The sequence below is a fragment of the Pongo abelii genome, chromosome 19 (genome assembly GCF_028885655.2).
Source record: "Pongo abelii isolate AG06213 chromosome 19, NHGRI_mPonAbe1-v2.0_pri, whole genome shotgun sequence".
Lineage (NCBI taxonomy): Eukaryota > Metazoa > Chordata > Mammalia > Primates > Hominidae > Pongo > Pongo abelii.
This window is the reverse complement of record NC_072004.2, coordinates 50,422,528-50,431,830: the sequence shown is the minus strand read 5'-3', so window position 1 is coordinate 50,431,830 and position 9,303 is coordinate 50,422,528.

Below are 9,303 nucleotides of genomic sequence, written 5' to 3'. Positions count from 1 at the left end.
CTGACTGTTAGACCTGGGTTTTCCAGGGTTGCACGGCTTCTGGGAGACAGATGTGACCCTGAAGGCAGGGCACAGGCCAGTGTGATGCCAGGATGGAATGAGCTGTGATCTGTGCCATGTAGAGGCGTGGGCCAAGGTGGGACTGACTGATGACCAGGTCAGCCAGGTTGCTGAAAATCCTCTTGGGTCCTCACCTGCCAGCTCCCAGGAGTCCGGAACTTCCAGGAGAGTTGTGGCAGGTCCCCTATCCTCAGCTGGGTGGGCCTGGATAGAACAGCAAGGCGAGGGCACATTTCCCCAGCCATTCCCTCCAGGCACAGCTGTGACCTGCTCATTCCAATTTTTTGGAAATATTTCCACACACACACAGAACTGCAAATAGCAGTGGATATGGTGAGAGGTGTTTGGACGTAGGATACGCAGTATTTTGGAGGCAGAGCCAGGACTTGCCGATGGGTTAGCTGCAGGGCTTGAGCAGGGAAGGAGAGTCGAGGATGATGTGTTCAAATCGGTTCACTCACCTTCTGTGTGCCGCGCCTGTGCTGGGCACTGGGTGAGACAGATGAGCACAGGAGCCCCAGGCTGGGGGAGATGTCAGGGGAAGCCCAGAATGTCTGTGCAGGGTAGGAAGCCCAGAGTGTCTACTGGGAGCTGAAGGCTTATGTCCACCTGGGTGCCATCCAGGCTCTCTGCATGTAGAAGTATACGCTGAGCTGCCTGGAGGAGGAGCAGCTGCTGTTGGTGGTGACCAGCACGTTCAGGAACGGAGACTGCTCTGTCAACAGAGAGGGGGATGGCCTGAGGTCTGGATGGTGTAGCGGGTGGTAGGGCCCAGGAGGACCCAGGAAAGGGTCTCAGGGATGCAGAACATCCTACTGAGGGTGTTTGGGAGTCAGTGCTCAGGTCACTCTGGGTCACTCAGGTCATTTGCCAGCCTCTGTCATAATTATTGCCATATGAGAGTTCCACCTTTCCTATGACATATTTTATGTATTTCTATGAATGGCCTACTTGTTTGTATTTATGAATTTATGTTTAAAGGATGGGCGGGGGTGCTCGAGAGGTCCCCAGGAGATTCCCTCTGGGGAGAGAGGGGCCCACCCCTTCCCAGCAGCCCTCTGAGCCCCCTGATCGCTTGGCCACAGCCCCTGCCTGGAGAAAGCATCCCCCTCGGAGATATATGGATATCAGAAGAAACCTTTCTCTGTCACCAGGACAAATCCTGTTCTTATTTGAACCAAGGCCAGTTTTCCTAATGAATGCAGGGAGGACAGCACAGACCAGTGAAACCAGCAGATAATCCATAAGACTCTATCCCAGAGCTGGGAAATCTCCTTCCCTGCCAAAACTTTTCCTGAAAGTTCTTAAGAATGAGGCAAACAGTTTAAGTCTCTCTTGCATTGTCCTTTTAGTGAAAGAGTTCAATAAGGAAGGAGAGGAAGTGGAGCAGATGCTTAGTTTCCAAGCTGGAAAAGTGGCCCGTGGTTAACCAAGACTGGATGTAAAAGCACAGGTAGCCACGGGTCCAGGTGAGCCGGTCCTCTGATGGCATGGCTGCTAATGCCAGCAGATGCTCCCGTCCTCTCCTTTCAAAGACTGACTTCTTCTGGTCTTTCATTCGTTAAAATAAAATTGACAGGGCATCATCCAAGAAGCTCTACACTTTCCCTTCCCTGGATTTCAGACTCTAGATTCTGCTGAGATTTGAGCTTCACGGTGAACACATTCTTGGTGTGCTTGCTGCTGAGGGGTGTGGAGGACAGAGAGATGGTGAAATGGCAAAGTGGCTCTTGAGCGTGGGTGGGGGAAGCCCCCACATTTCTGAGTCAGTGCCACCTGGACACTACCCTTGGAGCATCCTGCTGAGGTGGCCATTCGGGTTTTCCTTCCTTTCCTTTTATTCCACTGTTTCTGAATCACGAATAAAGATCCAAGGCAAACAGCACATTCAGATCCCCAAGCTCTACACCTTCAGTGTGACCAGGGACGTGCACCACTTCAGGCTCATGCAGGACTCACAGACTTTGGACCTCAGCTAAGGGACCTGCTTCTCTTCAGCACATGGGGCTTGTTTGTGTTGGGGTCTGAGCCCTGAGCACATGGTCAAGGAGACCCCCAGGTCTTTCTGAACAGAGACAGCTGGCCTGGGGGCCTCCCTCTCACTGCATGCAAGAGTCTGTTAGGGCGGCTGTCTTGCTTCTAGGTGTTGGGAAATTCAATTTAGGTCCCTAAAAATGAAAAGCCCCAGGACATCTCCGTGGCTTGGGATCCACAGGAGAGCATCATTGATGCTGGGGATATCTTAAACATGTAGAAACCCGCAGGACTACCTTAGACAGGGCACGGGGCACAGCACCTGGGGATGCAGAGTGGAGAGTTCACCACTACAGCCTGGAATCGCCTCTGTGATGCCTTCTTCATGATACTTGGCTGCCTTCGCGGCTGGAAGGCTGACGCCCAGATCCCAATGTGGCCACAGGCTAGCAGCTTGCTTCACCTTCCTGAACTGCAATTTCTCCATCTGAGCCTTTCTCCCAAGAGGAGTGTCCAGGCTCACTTAGCCCATATGGGCCAGAAACCCCGCACGGTGCCCGGCACACAGTAGGCCCTCGGCAGATGCTGCCCCCTTCTGCCTCCACCACCCTCCTGGGGCTCCCTCCTGAAACAGCCTCCCTCAGCGCCTCGAGTCTTGCACCCTAACAGGCTCTTGCATGCAGTGAGAGGGAGGCCCCCAGGCCAGCTGTCTCTGTTCAGAAAGACTTGGGGGTCTCCTTGACCATGGGCTCAGGGCTCGGACCCCAACACAAACAAGCCCCGTGTGCTGAAGAGAAGCAGGTCCTTTAGCTGAGGTCCAAAGGCTGTGAGTCCCACATGAGCCTGAAGTGGTGCAGGTGCCTGGTCACACTGGAGGTGTAGAGCTCGGGGATCTGAATGTGCTGTTTGCCTCGGACCTCAAACATCTCACAGGCTGCCTGGAAGAAGGTGGAGCAGACTGGGGTTAATGGTCAGCAGCAGCAGCATCCCCACCACTGGGGCTACCACTTTTAGGCCCTTACCATGGGCCAAACACTGAGCCGTGTGCTTTGTGTAACTTCTAAGCACACTTACCTCATAGGGTGACAGCAAACACTCGAAGAGGTGCCTGGGCTTGGCACATAGTAGCTATTGCTACTATTAGGAATGTTGTTTTGTCTTTGTTTTTGTTTTGAGACAGGGCCTCACTCTGTCACCCAGGCTGGAGTACAGCAGTGCCATCATAGCTCACTGAAGCCTCAACCTCCCTGGGGTCAAGCAGTCCTCCCACCTCAGTCTCCCAAGTAGCTGAGACTACAGGTGTGCACCACCAAGCCCAGCCAATTTTTTGTATTTTCAGTAGAGACTGATTTTGCCAAGTTGCCCAGGCTGGTTTTGAACTCTGGGGCTCAAGCGATCTGCCCACCTCAGCCTCCCAAAGTGCTGGGATTTCAGGCGTGTGATACTGCGCCCAGCCATTATGAATGTCAATATTGACATGATCTTGTTGTATCCTCATGCCCACACTGGGAGAGGTCTGATTGTCCCCATGTTCCTGCTGTGGAACCACATGGAGGAGGCCTATGTCATCCCAACAGCGCAGAAGCACAGCCTGAGTCTCTTCTTTGGCTGAGCCAAGGGCATGCTGGAGAGGCCTGAGAGAAGAAGGAGCAGCCCTTGTGACCAGCGCCTTTTCAGTTCAGAAGGAACGTCTCCTCTTGTTTACGTGACTTGGCTGAGCTTGCTACTTCTGCTTTGAGAGTCCAATACCACGATCAAGACTTTAATTATCCCCAATTTACAGATGATGAAACCACATTGGGCAGGAAAGAAAGTCACCCCAGGAGAGCGAGTTGGACCTGGGCACTGGCTGAGGACAAAGTGGAATGATAATTTGGGATGTAGCTTGTTAAGGAGCCTCACAAGTGTTCTTGTGATCCAGGTGTTGAGAGGATAGAGCAGAAAGGTTGCCTGGGAGATGCAGGTAGGGTGCACTGCGAGAGTAGGAGAAATTAAAGAGAACATGCAACAAAGCCTTGGAACACCAGGAGGGGGATGGACCACCCGGTTTTGTGCTACGGGAGAAGAGAGCAAGAAAAGGAATCTGTGTTCAATCCTGGCAGCCTGCAGGAGAAGCAAATGCCCTTCATTTTGTTCATCAGCGGCGAGACTGGCATCCCTGTAGCTTTGGGAAACCAGGCTAGTGTGGATGCCAGCTCACTCCAGCGGGCCTGACTGGGAGACCTTGGGCTCGGGTTCTGGTCTGGGGCTCCTAGGCCTGATGGGAGGACAGTTCACCCCAGGTTTCCTGTACTTCAGCTCTTATCCAGATGATGGTAATTGTTGAAATGAGAGACTCAAAAGAAGCTGGAACCTGAACTTTCTTGTTGTCCCATGTGGACAGCTGTGTTCAGTTTCGGGTTCTACCTCTTGCGGTCTGTGTGTTCTTAAGAACACACTTAAGCCTTTCTGAGTCTCATTTTCTTCATTTATAAAATAAAAGACATAACATTTATGCCAGATATTGTCCTCAGGATTAAATGGGAAAATGAGCAAGCCTCTTGTGCATTCCCCTGGCATCCAGTGGGTGGAGGCCAGAGAAGCTGTTAAACATCCTGCCAGGCACAGGACAGCCCCCATCACAAAGAATTGACTGGATCCTGATGTCAGTAAGGCAGAATTGAGGATCCTTCATGTGGGGGAAAAAGAATAAACTCAGAAGCTTGGCAGATCTCAATTCAAACCCTGGTTGTATCACCTCTAGCTGAGTGACCTTAGGCAGGTCTATGAACTCTCTGACACTCGGCCTCCTCATTGGTAGAATGAGGTAGATAAAAATGCCAAGCTCACCCAGAAATAACCGCATGCATATATGGTCAACCGATCTTTGACAAGGTCATCAAGGATACACAATGTAGATTCTTTTATTCCTTTACTTTCTTAATAGACTTGCTTTCACTGTACTCTAAAAAAAATGCACAACGTAGAAAGGAAACTCTCTTCAATGAATGGTGTTGGGGAAACTGCTTGAAAAAGAATGAAATTGCACACTTGTTTTACATCATATACAGAAAATTAGCTCAAAATGCATTAAAGATTTAAATGTAATATCTGAAACCATGTAAATCCTAGAAGCAAACATAGGGAAAAATCTCCTTGCCATTGGTCATAATTGGCAATTTTTTTTTTGCTATAACACCAAAGCACAGGCAACAAAAGCAAAAATAAATAAATGGGACTACATCAACCTTAAAAGGTATTACACACCAAAGGAAACCATGACAAAATGAAAAGGCAACCTACAAAATGGAAGAAAATAGTTGCAACCCATATATTTGATAAGGGGTTAATTGAAAATATATGAGGAATTCACACGACTCAATACCAAAACTTAATAAATACATCAATAACCCAATTAAAAATAGGCAAAGTACCCCAATGGACTTTTTTCTCCAAGGAAGACATACAAATGGCCAGCCAGCATATGAAAAGGTGCTCAACACCACTAATCATCAGAGAAATGCAAATCAAAACCACAATGAGATATTGCTACATAGGATAGGACAGCTGTTATAAAAAATGACAAGAGATAACAAGTGTTGGCGAAAGCATAGAGGAAAGAGAACCCTTGTACACTGTTGGTTGGAATGTAAAGTGGTATAACGTTCATGGAAAACAGTATGGAGCTTCCTCAAAAAATCAGAAGCAGAACTACCATACAATTCAGCAATCAAGTTAGAATGTTGAAGAGAGATCTGCGCCCCATGTTTATTACAACACTATTCACAATACCCAAGATATGGAAACAGCCTAAGTGTCCAGCAACAGATGAATGGATAAATAAAATATATATAAACAATGGACTATTAGCCATTAAAAAGAAGAAACTCCTGTCCTGGATAAACCTGGAGAACATTACGCTAAGTGAAATAAGCCAGACACAGAAAGACAAGTTTTGTATGATCTCACTTCTATGTGGAATCTAAGAGAGTCAAACTCATAAAAACAGATAGTAGAATGGTGGTTGCCAAGGGCTGGGGGTGGGGAAAATGGGAAGCTATTAACCAAAGGGTGTAAACTTTCAGTTATAAGATGAACAAATTCTGGAGATTTAATGTACAGCATAGGTGGTAATGGATGTAATAAATTTGATTGTGATAATTGGTACACAATATATACATATATGAAATCATCACATTGTATGCATTAAATATACACAATCCTTGTCAACTAAGTATTTAAAAAATTTATTCTTAAATGCCTAGGTCATAAGAATTCTGATAAAGACAACAACATACATGAAGGGACCTACTACACAGAAGGTCCTAAATAGGTTCGTTTTGTTTTATTTTATTTCAACTCTGGCAGATGTAGACTTATTGCAAAAGAATGTAGAATACACTTGTGCACAAAGCATTATCTATATGATGATTAAATATCCTGCATACATGCCATGCCATTTCTATTCCTCATTCAATGGATAAAAAAAGCAGAACCAGCCTTCTGGTGGTCACAAAACATTTTGACATGAGAAAGGCTGATCATGAGCAATTTGGCAATGTACAGCCCAGAGCATGCATGCCCTTTGACCCACAGCTACCATGATGTCATGTCTAGCGATTAGTCCTAAGGAGATGATCAGAGATGTGTAAAGAGATTTCATTCTAACAGCATCCTCTGTAGTGGTATATGTCAGGGGCTGGCAAACCATGTCCAGAGGAGCAGGCTGCATCTAGTCCACCACCTGTTTTTGTAAAGTTTACCAGAACACAGTCATGCCCATTCATTTACAAATTGTGTATGGCTTCTTTCCCTGCAACAGCAGAGTTGAGTGTTGCACCAGAAACCTATGGCCTGCAGAGTTTAAAATATCAACCCTTTGGCCTTTTATAAAAAAAGTTTACTGACTCCTGGTGAGTACATTAAGAAAAAGTTAGAAAAACCTAAATCTTCAAGAGTGGAGAATTAGAAAATAAGACATGTTGTATATAAGACAAACTGTTTGTGTGTGTGTTTATTTCTAAATATATTATTTTGAAATAATGTTGTCGACATATGTTGCAGGTCTTAAAAATTGTTCAATATATAGTGTTAATCAAAAAACAGCAAATAGTAAAATGTAGACAGAACGTGATTGTGCATTTTGTGCATACACCAACAGAAAAGGGTGCTGGGAAACCTGTGGACCAACATACTAAGTGTGGTTCTTTGGATGGTGGTTATCATGGATTTTTAAAAATCTTCCTGGTTTTCCGTACATTCTGACTTTCCTCTAATGAGTATGAATAAATACGTATTTCTTGAGGAATGTGAAAATAACTTTATCTTCCCAGATTTCTCATAATTGAAAATGTTGGAATAAATGGTCCTGGGACAGATCTTTCCACTGAGAAGGGCAGAAGGGAAACCCTGGGGATTCAGCTGGGTTTCTGTTGCATTTCTAGTAACACACAGTTGTGAAAGGCCAGTGTTGGCCACTCCCCAGGACAGTCTGGGGTAGAGGAGGCCAGGATTTAACTACTTGAGGTACCAGGGAACAGATGTGGCCACAGCCCTTCCCGACTCACTGTTTTCCCTTCCACAGTCCCTGTCTTCTCTTCACTGATGCACATAGATGCTTGACCAGAGGAGAGATTTAGTTTTCATCCGAGGATTATCTGTTATGTTGCAGTTCTGAAATTCCCATAATGTTTAAGCTAGAAGACAAGTGATTTCATTATCTCCAATGTGTATGGCTTGATATAAATATATTCCATTATGTAGCACCTTAAATCCAGATAAAACATAAGGAATTTCTATTCCATGTTTGTATGATCAATGTTAATAATATAAGAAAATCTAAAAAGAAGCTATTTCCTATATTACAGTATGAAATAAATATGCTGAATGATTTGTTTTGGGGGGTGGAAAGGTGTAAGACTGAAGAGGGTGCCTGTGGGGAACAGTGATAGGAGTCCTTTCTTAAGGGTTGGGTTTTACATATGTCTTTTAAAATAGACGATATCACTAATAAATTATCTGTGGGAATCATGAAAAAAGTGTATAATGTACAACTTTATGAGCTTGACAGTTGGTGAAAACTTTTCTGTTTAAAATTTTATTTGGCCCTCCCCAAAAGAAATGTTTATTTATGAGTATTAGGATAGTTCCAGTAGTAATGCCTCAAAAGAACCAGGAGGTACAGTGTTGTCTAAAATGTGGACTCAGGAGCCAGACTGCCTGGCTGTGCAATTAGCCTTGTCATTTCCTAGATATGTGGCAAGTTAATTAACTTCTCAGTGTTCTTAGCTGTAGAATGGGGATAATCACAATATACATCTCAGGGTTATATTAAAAACTGAAAAAGTTAATTTTGTAAAGCACTTAGAGTGATATCTGGCAAATAAAAGTGTTTATAAAAGTAAACCCTATGAAAGTGTTTACTCATTAAATACAATAATCTGAAACCATTAGTGATTTAAACATTTGTGGCTGACTTGGTAATGTTTATGAAAATAAATACTGTCTTTATAATCTTTGACCTTATTTTACTCCTAGGAATTTATTGTCCAGTAAACATTTTCACAGGCAAAAATATTACTATAAAATCATGTTTATTACATCAATCTGTGCAAAACGAAAAAATACACAATTAAAATGGCCATCAAAAGGAGTATTGATTAAATGAATGATAGTAAATCCATTCATTAGTAATCATATTATCCAAAAAGAATGAGGCATATTTATGTGACACGGGAAGATCCACAACTAATGTTAAATGGTAAAAGATATAAAACGTTATGCCCAATAAAATACTTTCTGTGAGAGAATATGTTAATTTATGCAAGTGGCGCCAATGTGGAGGGTTTATGCTAATTTCATTATACCTCACAGACAGACCTGGGCTCTCCCACTCATCATCTATGTGGCCTGGGGTAAGTCATTGAACTGCTGTAACCCTCAGCTTCTTCATCTGTCAGGCAGTGATACCCTGACTACTCTGCAGGGTAACTCTGAGATTTAAACGTGATCATCCCAGAATATGCCTGGCAAACAGTAGGAGCTCAGAACTTGATGTTTTTTTCCTACAGCAACTGCTGTAGGGGATAGTAGCTAATGGAACATGTTGGTAAATCCTTATATATAGCAAATATTGTAGAAACATAACTACATGCTACTATTTTTTCAAACCCTCCCCCCACCCTTTTTTTTTCCCCTGAGACAGAGTCTCACTCTGTTGCCCAGGCTGGAGTGCAGTGACACCATCTCGGCTTGGCTCACTGCAACCTCTGACTCCCGGGTTCAAGTGAT